At 44.6% G+C, this 10,935-nt stretch overlaps 1 non-coding gene across 1 annotated transcript; it reads right to left on the reverse strand.

Annotated features, from left to right (window-relative positions):
• Nucleotides 1-1,193: 1,193 nt before the first annotated feature.
• On the reverse strand, nucleotides 1,194-1,266 carry TRNAV-UAC (transfer RNA valine (anticodon UAC)). The gene has a single exon. It is a non-coding gene; the product is annotated as a tRNA-Val (tRNA).
• Between the last annotated feature and the right edge of the window lie 9,669 nt (nucleotides 1,267-10,935).

Genomic DNA, 10,935 nt, shown 5'->3' on the forward strand with positions numbered 1-10,935 from the left:
TGCTTCTAACTAAGGAGCAACAGTGGGCCTCTTATACTTGAGGCCTGTAACATATGCAAGGGCTTGGTGTAACTATACAAGCCACCTCTAATATGCTGAGCGTGGCCTGTCCATGAGTGCAGATATACTTTATTGAGTACAAAGAATATATTTCAAATCAAAGAATACATTTCCAATACATTTCCCATAGCATATAATGATTTCAGGCATTGCACTGGCAGCCCTACTGCAGATCCGTTGTAACAGCAGGAGATCTCCACCTGGTACCTGGAGGCTGAGAGAAAGCATAGTAAGGGCTCTATAAATGACATACAAACTCTTATTCTATAAGCCAGTGAATTTAGTGACGAAAGTGAAAAAATTACATACAATCTAATAAAGGAAACTTATGAAAATAACTATGAGTACATGTGAGGCAATACAATACAAAAATACAAAAAATATATTTTTTTGGCTTATCTCATTCAATGGCTTATTAGTCTCTTAGAATTTTGTACTGTTCATATGCTTATTGTTCCCGTCATCTTTCTCCCGGTTCCTAAGGATTATTTTTTTATTTTAAAAATAATAATAATAATAATTTTTTTTATTTTCTTAATTTGTTTTATCAACACATAAAACAATATCCAATATTAAAAAATAGTAATAATACTAAAAAAACAAACAATATTACTAAATTAACAATAAATTGACTCCCCCCTCTCCCTCTTCCGTCTGAAAATAAATTGTATAAACCTTTGCTAACGGGAAAAATCCCTATACTGTTTTAATTAACATATTTTTATCCTATCTAACATCATTAGATCAATACCTAATATACAATTAATAAAAGGTGTAGATAGTAGCTCAGAAAGTATTCTTTAAATGGTCCCATTGAAAATTAAATTTTTCCAAAAATATTAAACACATAGTTTAACAGTTGAGATAAACAGTAAAAGATAAAAACAGATAGGAACCATTAGTAAAGATGTTTGCATATAATAATAATAAAAAAGAATATTGGCTTCCCCTACACCTCCCTCCATTTCCATTAGAGATTAATTGTTTTGCAAATCTTCCATTTTACCCTAACACATGAGAGCATCGTTCTCACCCCAGAAAGATTTCACCCAAGGAGGGGAAGGAGGTGGGGATTTGGAAGCTTTTCATCCTCATCTCAGCAATTTAAAAGGGGGGGAGAGGAAAACCCCACGTGGTTCCACTGGGGCTCGAACCCAGGACCTTCTGCGTGTAAAGCAGACGTGATAACCACTACACTATGGAACCGCACGGGCGGCTCCTTTTCCACCAATCCCCTTCTGCAGTAGATTCAAGGCGTGCCTGGCTGACGCTTCCCGCCCTTTGATGGGCCGCTGCGCTCCGCCTACTTCCGGCGAAAGGGGAGAACCCGGAAGCCGCCGGGACGGATCAGGGAGGGGGGGGGCGGGAATCCTTTCGCTGCGCGCGCCCGTCTACGGTGTCTCCTTTGGAGACCCTTTGCAAGGAGGAGGAGGCGAAGGAGCAGCCGCGCGCATGCGCAAAGCTCCCCCTTGTTCTGCTGCGAGACGCTCACGTGCCGGGTTGCAAGGAAATGCGGGTCCTCCTCGGGAGCAAGAGGCTGCGCGGTGCAAAATCTGACAGTAGTAGAAAAGGGCAAGAGTCCAGTAGCCCCTTAAAGACTAACAAATATATATATATATATATATATATATATATATATATATATATATATATATATATATATATATATATATATATATATATATATGACTACTGTGCAAAATCTGACAGTTTACCCACCACACTCCCCCCCCCCAGAAGCGAGGTAGTGGTTGTGCCCCCCCCCCCAAGACAGCATTCTGGGGGAAAAAAACCATTTAGGAAATGCCCTGCTGTTTGCACTGGACAAATGAGGCAAGGAAGGGCCAGGACGTGTCTCAGGCCAATTGCACCCGCGGACACTTCTTTGCCTTTAGGAAATGTCAGGAGGTGGGAATGCAACAGGGCCCTGGATTCCCTATTGCTGTAGGAAAAGCTGCACCTGTTGCACCTGGGAATTCAACAGGGCCCTTGTTCCCTATTGCTGTAGGAAAAGCTGCACCTCTTGCACCTGGGAATGCAACAGGGCCCTGGTTCCCTATTGCTGTAGGAAAAGCTGCACCTGTTGCACCTGGGAATGCAACAGGGCCCTGGTTCCCTATTGCTGTAGGAAAAGCTGCACCTGTTGCACCTGGGAATGCAACAGGGCCCTGGTTCCCTATTGCTGTAGGAAAAGCTGCACCTCTTGCACCTGGGAATGCAACAGGGCCCTGGATCCCTATTGCTGTAGGAAAAGCTGCACCTGTTGCACCTGGGAATGCAACAGGGCCCTGGTTCCCTATTGCTGTAGGAAAAGCTGCACCTGTTGGACGTCAACACAACTGTTACAGGCAGGGGATCTGCTCAAAGGGAAAATGTGGGCGGCCCTTCAATTAAAGGGCAGAAGGGCCGCCCACCTCCCCCCGCCCAGTCTGCTACTAATGTCAGGAGTCATGCCAAGAGGCATGCCAGGAGTCCTGCCACAAGTGTCATGATGTTCCTGTGTGTCTAATGGTTTTGTTCCTCTGTCATGGCCATGCTGTCTGAAGGCATGCTGTCCAGACAGCATGCGTTATGCCCATTCCTGTTCATATATTATCCTTTGGGTTAGTTTCTCTGAACTGTTCAAGCTGTTCCCCCTCCTCCCCTTCCCCCTGCTCTGACCTTGACTCGCTAGCAGACAGCTTCTGTATTTTGGCTTGCTCATTCCCTGCTTCCTACCAGGCGCTGTTGTCTCTTAATTCCCAGGCCGCTTTGTTTTGCACCTGGGGTGATTCCGTGCATAAAGTTATGCTTTGTAGTTTGGTTCGCCATTAGCAGCTTTGAAACCATGGATTGCTCATGTTGTACCTGCGGCTCCTAAATAAACGTTTACCTGCTTTAGACCTGCCTGTCTGAGCGAGTGGCTTTTTGGGATTGCCGAGGTCGGCTGAAGAACCTTACAACTATATCTTCAACAGCAACTTCATCTATAGGTAATATAATAATACTTCTCTCCATGCTGTGTAAAGTTTCACCTACTAATTTCTGCATATCAAGCTACCTCAAAGGACACAGGAGCAGATCAGGCTGCCCCCCCCCCGCCCCCGTGGGGTGGGTTGATGGCCCTGAAAGGATATATCAGAGGCAAAGACCTTTTCTAGTGACCCCGTGGACCTTTTGTGACTGAAGATGGATGGTACAATCCCCCCCCCTGTCCTCGTCAAATACTGCATAGAGAAGATGAAATCCTTTTTCTAATGGGGTTCACCAGCACTGCTGAGAACCATCATCGCCTTCCTTGTCAAGATTCCTTTGGGAATCCAACCCAAACATTGGATGAAAACAAGTTGCATGACTTGCCCCGCTCCATGGGTCCCCAGGGGTATCAAGAGTTTTTGGAACATTACACCCCTTCCCCTCTGCTTCAGAGTGTTCCTGGGATACATAAGGGCAAGATGTGGGAGCTCCTCAGACACCGATCCTGGGTCAGAATTGTACTTCTTGTGGATGTGTTTTACTGACCTGGATGGCCCAGGCCAGCTCCATCTCAGAACCTAAGCAAAGTCGGCCCTGGTTTGTGTTGGGATGGGAGGCCACCAAGGAAGTCCAGGGTTGCTGTGCAGAGGAAGGCACTGGCAAACCACCTCTGAACATCTTGAAATCTCTATGGGGTTGCCATAAGGCGGCTGCAACTTGACAGCCCTTTCCACCCCCACCTGTAGTGGAAACTGCGAAAGACCATTGCACTACGAGGAGGTAGATGGCGGTCAATGCAGCCCTTCCCCATGTGAATGTAATCTCAGGTCATTAGGGAGTTAACTTTCACACAGCACTGTAAATGATGAGCACCTGGTGATGGGGGAAAAGGTTAGTTTTCACTCTGTTAAAAGAAGGGGGGGATTCAGATAAGGAGCCAGCCAGCCAGGAGGAGGGTGTCTGGACGGCTGCCAGAGAAGAAGCGGCTTGCTTGCCTCCCAGGAGACAACTTCCCATCCTTATTTCAGATTCAGGCTGGATAAAAGGGTATTTTTGTTAAAAGATTACTTAGCTTGGGTAAAAGGGTGTATTTTTTGTTTAATAAAACTGCGTACTTTGTTTTCCCCCAACACTTGCCTGTTGGAATCATTTCCTTACCTAACCATGGGTAATACACCACCCCAATGTTACATAGCAGGTTACTAAATAGTGAAGTACTCAGCAGTATTGCTTGTTCAGTTATGATAACAATGTGGTGCTTCATGCAAAGCATTGCAATTATTTTAAAAAAGAAGAAGTCCAAATATTGCTTCAGTTTTTCATGAGGAGCACTGCTATTCATAGATTTCCTGTCTCCCTGCATTAGTCATCATGGCTACAGTTTCAGGTAGGCAGCCCGGTTACTCTCGCACGGTGGTTCCCAAACCTTTTGAGCCATGGAGCACTTTTCAGGAGAGAAATCCATCACTGAGCATTAATTTTCACCTAGCACCTATATACTAAACAATGACAGTAGTATTTTTTTTCCCAGCCTCTTCACGGAGCACTAGGAGATGTTTCACGGAGCACCAAGTGCTCTGCGGAGCACAGTTTGGGAACCGCTGCTCTAGCAGAACAAAATTAAAGTCCAGTGGCACCTTAGAGGCCCACAAGATTTTCCAAGGTGTAAACGTTCATGGGTCTAAGCTCACTTTGCAGGATACAAGTAAGAATAAAGATCCTTCCGTTCTTATATGCAGGTCAGAGGGTGGGAGGGGAGTTACAAGGAAGGGCCAGTTGGAGTCAGGACACATCCTTCCCCCCTTCTGACCAGGCTATAAGGACTGATGGATCTTCATTCTTACTTGTATCTGACAGAGTGAGTTTATGCCTTGAAAAATGATTTTGGTCTTTCAGGTGCTACTAGACATGAATGTTTTCCAGTTGCAGTATGGATCAGACAGAAGAAATATGTTTTGAAATATGCTTTGAAACTCTTACCATTACATCATGCCAATCTAGGGTTGCCAGGTCCCTCTTTGCCATTGGGAGGTTTTTGGGGTGGAGCCTGAGGAGGGCGGGGTTTGGGGAGGGACTTCAGTGCCATAGAGTCCAATTGCCAAAGTGGCCATTTTCTCTATCGGCTGGAGATCAGTTGTAATAGCAGGAGATCCCCAGCTAGTACCTGGAGGTTGGCAACCCTATGCCAATCTCATGCACAGTAGTTGGAGAAGAGGCAGCAACCCCTTGGGTCATGTTGGTAAACTTACTGCTCACCTTGTCTGTATTTGCATTGTCAGGTAATCATTTTGAGGACCAACATCAGATAAGATGCATTTGCACCTGTGCAGTCAAGCAGCATGTATGTGGAAAGTGATTGAAAGAACTGCTCTAGGGTTGCCAACGCTGACTTGGGAAACTCCTGGAGATTTTGAGGGAGGATCCTGGGGGAGGCGGGGTTTGGGGAAGGGAGGGACCTCAGCGGGGGCAAACTGATCGCTGTCATCTGGAGATCAGTTGAAATTGTGGGAGATCTCCAGGCCTCATCTGGAGGTTGGCAATCCAAAACTAATCACATGGTTAGCTGGGTTGATGAGTAGACACTAAGACACTAATCAGTCACAACTCAAAAATTGCAAACCTTTTCCCATTTTGCTACATGCCCTTCTAAAAATTGGTGGCAGTAGCAGGGCAGATGGGAAGTGATGACCAGAAAGCCTAATTGTTCAAGAAAACAGTGTACGTGTCCAAACAGTTTGCTGGGTAATCCACTGACGGCTTGTGACCCAGGAGCTGAATGGGCAGGCATCTGAGCATGCCTACAAGTGAAAAATGCGCAAAGAAAGAAATGGTATGAGCTGGAATTAAATATCTGAGTATATTTAGTCATTATTTATTTTAAATTGTTAATAGCCTTCCTCCTAACTAGTGCTCGAAGAATGTGCACATTTAAAAAATGACATAAAAGAAACCAGCTGTCAATTTAAACAAACAAAAAACAGCCAGAGAGTTGGTTAAACATGTAAGCGTAGGGTTGCCAGGTCCCTCCTGGCCCATGGTAGGGGATGGGGGGTAGGCTTGCCAGATCCAGGTTGGGAAACCCCTGGAGATTTGGGGATGGAGTCTGGGAGGACTCAGTGGGGTACAACACCATAGAGCCCGCTTTCCAAGGCATCCATTTTCTCCAGGGGAATTGATCTCTGTAGTCTGGAGATGAGCTGTAATTCCAGGGGATCCCCAGGTCCCACCTGGAGACTGGCGTCCCTATTTACACACCATTATAGGATGCTTGCTAGCTAGAAGCAATTAAAAATGCCTGATGAATGGCAAAGGAAGCAAGCCCCACAGAAGCACTACCAGAGAGAAGACTCTATTCCTGGTGACATCTTGTGGAGGGCACTGGGAGGAAGGACTTCCAACGAAGACTATAATGGCTAGTCAGGTTCACATGGCAGCAGGCTGCCCTTTCAACACCAGATCTCAGAACTTTTATGGCCTCATGCCAAAATCAGCACTTTGAACGGGGTCTGGAAACAGACTGGTAGCCAACGAAGGTCCTTAAGTTCTGGGGGGGGGGTATATATTGGGCACTGTTCTGTTCCATTTTGTATCGTTTTTCCTTGTGAGCCACCTCGAGCAGGTCATTAAAGAGGTGGTATATACACTCCCATCATGAATTAATTTGGAATTATTATTGTGGAACAGTGCAAAAGTATTATGCAAGTTGTGCATGTTCTTTTACTTTTTATTAAGGCATTTTCTGAGTTCACAATACACCATTAACCTTTCACTCTGCAATGCATAAACGGCCTAATCCCTCTCTCTTTCCCTATCTATTTACCGTAATCATAACATTAGTCAAAAAGAAAAAAAACACAAAAGTAATGCCTATTACACCGAAGCAGGTGTCCCCAACATGGAACCCGCCAACACCTTTTCTTGCACCCACTAAGTGTTTTTAGGAAGTGGGTGTAGCCGGGTGGGGCTGTTGCCCAGCAAGGCTTCTCATTTGACTATTGGGGATTTGGCCGTGCAGATTTTGTAAATTATTGCTTTGGCAGCAGCTGCCACAACAGCACAAGGACCTGCACTTTACCGAAGTTAAGCTGTTGTGATCATTTTATGGCTGGCTCCCCCTCTCGGGGCAGCCATTTGGGGGCAACCGTTTTGTCGGTGTGCCCACCATGCCATGTCAGAAGTCCAAATGTGTCCGCAGGCTGAGAAAGGTTGAGGGACCCCTACTCTAAAGTCATCTCAGTGCTATTCACATTGAATGATAATGTTGCTAGAGAATATTTGACGGCAAGGCTTATTGTTTTGCATTTTTTCAACTGTTGCTGTAGACCACTGGTTCCCAACCGGGGGTCCATGGACCCCCAGGGGTCCGCGAGAACTAAATTAAGGTCCGCGAAACAAAGTTATAAACCCGTAATAAATTAATATCTTCATTTAAAAGTTCTCTTATTATAAATATATATATATTCAAACATTATTCTAAGTGTAATGTTTAACTAACAGTTATGATTAAAGTTTATTTTCAAATTCTCGGAATTTTTATTTTGAACCTTGAGGTCCCTGCACCGAACAAAAAAGTCCTAGTGGTCCCTGGTCAAAAAAAGGTTGGGAACCACTGCTGTAGACGTTTTTGTCTGAACAACCAACAGTACACACTACCTACATAAAATGGTACCTTGACCATGCTTGTTTTTTATTCATAGTACATAAAATGACAACATATTATATGTGTTTGTGTGTTTATATAAACTTATATTTTAAATGCTGTTTTTAATGTCTTGATGCTTTAATGTTGAAATGTTTTAATATGTTGATGTTCCCCACCTTGGGGACCCTATTTGGGTGGAAAGGCAGCATGGAAATGTTTTAAATAAATAGTATATAAAATAAATAAAGATGGGTGTTGATCAACCCATTGCATCTGAAGAAGTGGAAGTTTATGCTAGAATAAAAATGTGTTCGTCTTTAAGGTGCCACAAAGATTACTCTTTAATTTTGCTAACGTGGCTACCACTCGGGAATATTGTTTTTTGCTTCAGTATACATTTGAAGCAGAGTCTGATGATTTGTCAGCAGAGGGCTGACTATGCTTGCACGGTGGATTAACCATTCATGACTTTTATGTGCTCTCCTGCTATCTTGGTGATGCTTGACATGAGCCTCCGCCTGCACCTGTTCAGAAGCGTGGCACAATTTTGCGTTCTCAAAAAGAGCTGCATACTTCCACACTCATGCTGAGACACTGTTTGCCTACCAATAAACCAAAATAATAAAAATGGTGCATTAGGACATATAATGAGGACTTACACGCAGCAGCAGTTGGGTAACCACTATGAAGGGTCTCCATATTGGGAGTAATGGTGGTAGCTCCATTCCACCCATACACAGCTATACATCACCCTAGATACTTATAATTGTTTAAATCAGGAGAAGGCAGACTTTATGTTTTGGGAATTACTTAATTTTTTTTAAAGAGCCTTGGGAGCTATCAATCACGAAATGGCAGCTCAGTCGATGGAGCTAGACCACTGGTTCCCAACCGGGGGTCCGTGGACCCCCACTGGTCCGCGAGAACTAAATTAAGGTCCGTGAAAGTTATAACAAAGTTATAAACCCATAAATTAATATTTTCAATTAAAAGTTCTCTATTATAAAAATACATATTCAAATATTATTCTAAGTTTAATGTTTAACTAACAGTTATGATTAATGTTTATTTTCAAATTCTCTGAATTTTTATTTTGAACCTTGGGGTCCCTGCACCGAACAAAAAAGTCCTAGTGGTCCCTGGTCAAAAAAAGGTTGGGAACCACTGAGCTAGACACAAAAGGAGGGCTTGTATAAAAATTATAGTGTTTCAAGTGTGTGTCTGCAGTGCTTTGGGGAAACCTTTGCTCTGTTGTTTCCCCAAAACAAACCCCCTCCCTCCAAAATTTAATGCCCTGCAGGGAAAAAGGTACAGTTGCCACTAGGGTGGCCATCTAAGGGTTAGGTAATTCATGGACATTTTGGGGTGGAGTTTTGGGAGGGTTGGGGAGGGGACGGACCTCAGCAGGGAATAATGCCGTAGAGTCCACTCTCCAAAACAGCCATTTACTCCAGGGGGAATCAGTTGTAATTTCAGGAGATCTCCAGTCTCCTCCAGGAGGTTGACAACCCTAGTTACCACTATGCTTTCCCTTGGAAGAGAAAATTAGCCGCTTCAGTGCAGGGTGAAAGAGACAACAGCGTGCTCCTTGCCCATCCAGGGCAAAGCTGCACGTGTGAATGAAGAGGAGAGTCAGAGGCAAGAGGGTGTTTTCCCATCTGGAGGAAAGGTGTGTGCATGTGTGCGACCACAAGAAAGAGGGGAGAATCTGCTGTGGTAGCTTTAAAGGGATGGACGAGAAAGTGATTACAGTGACACTGGAAGAGAGGGAAAGGGCTATTTTTAATTGTGTGGAGAGTGACTGGTGGCTCCCAAGTGACCCTCTGTCCATCCCTGGCTGAAATCTAAGGTTCATAGACCATGCCCATGTACAATAGTTGAGATGGCCCAGGCTAGCCCAATCTCGTCAGACTTTGGCTGCTAAGCAGGACTGGCCCTGGTTAGTATTCAGATTGGAGACCCCCAAGGAAGTCCAAGGTGGCTACCTAATATCTCTTGCCTTGAAAACCCTATGGGGTCACCATAAGTTGGCTGTGACTTAATGGGGACGACGACGACAATTAAAAATATATGCTCAGTTGCTAAAGAGTGAAACAAAAATTAACATGATGTGCTAACAGAGAACAGTTCAGCAGTGCTAAACTTTTTAGAACTTAGAATGTGCATGCTTTTTAAACAGTGTAGACAAATGTAGTGGGGAAAAGATTATGGCAAAGTGGTTTTGCGACTTCTCTTGTTACAAAAGCAAATGGCAGCTTGAGAGCTAGCATATGCATTGCGGTGCAAGCCTTGGCAGGCTGGAGTCCGTTTCATCAGATACACGAACGGCATCCTCAGCTGACAGCAGATGCGCTTCAGGGCCCTAGAGGGGGGAAATGGTAAGGAGGAGTGGGGTCAAAAAGGCAACGAAACACAAGAGGTACAGCCTGTGACATTCCGATGCAAAGCTCAAATGCATACAAGATAAGCACAAGGACCATTCACAGTCGCAGTAATAGGTGATAACACAATCTTGCTAGACTTGCTACGCTAATTTAACACTTGTCATGTAACAGGAGCCCATAATTGCAACTGAGTCCTCATTGGATAGTGTCAAGCTTCCCGATAAACAAATTCAGGGTATGGTCTGAAGGCGTATAGGATGCAGCACCCTTGCTAAAGCTAAGCTAGTCTGGTCTGGATGGGTAGACTGCATGGGAGTCCTTATATATTCTGCTTGAAGTTCCATATAAGAAAGATGGGGTAAATGTAACCAATGAATTATTCAGCAGTTCCATACAGAAGTCATTCTTCAATGTCTTTGATTAACAGTGACTTTTGGGTCAGCAACATATTGGGGACAACGCTGCAGTCAATTGACTGGTCAAATTGTAAATTGTCACTTAATCAACAGCAAATTATTTGATTGCAGCCAAAGATTCCTCAAAGTCAAGTGTGCAATGTATAATTCCCTTTTTATTTACTTACGGTGTCATTTGTTACGAAGTCTTAAGTGGACAGCAGCTTCCAGAACTGGATTTATGCACAGGCAAAGCAAACCACAGTTTAGGGACCTCAGATTATAAATGCAAAACAAAAAAATGCTAAATTACAAAAGTCCTTTGGAGGCCAGGAAGGGGCTGCGCTGGCATTTGGGCCCCCTGCACTGGCACCCGTGCCACTTACACCGCTCAGGATGGCATAGACGCCGGGGGGAGGGGGGCAGATGCCATCCTCCCAGTGCTGCTGCAGCTGTGCCACTCAGGGACGCCGGCATAGCCTCACGCCGGCATCTTCCA

The sequence above is a fragment of the Euleptes europaea genome, chromosome 16, assembly GCF_029931775.1.
Source record: "Euleptes europaea isolate rEulEur1 chromosome 16, rEulEur1.hap1, whole genome shotgun sequence".
Lineage (NCBI taxonomy): Eukaryota > Metazoa > Chordata > Lepidosauria > Squamata > Sphaerodactylidae > Euleptes > Euleptes europaea.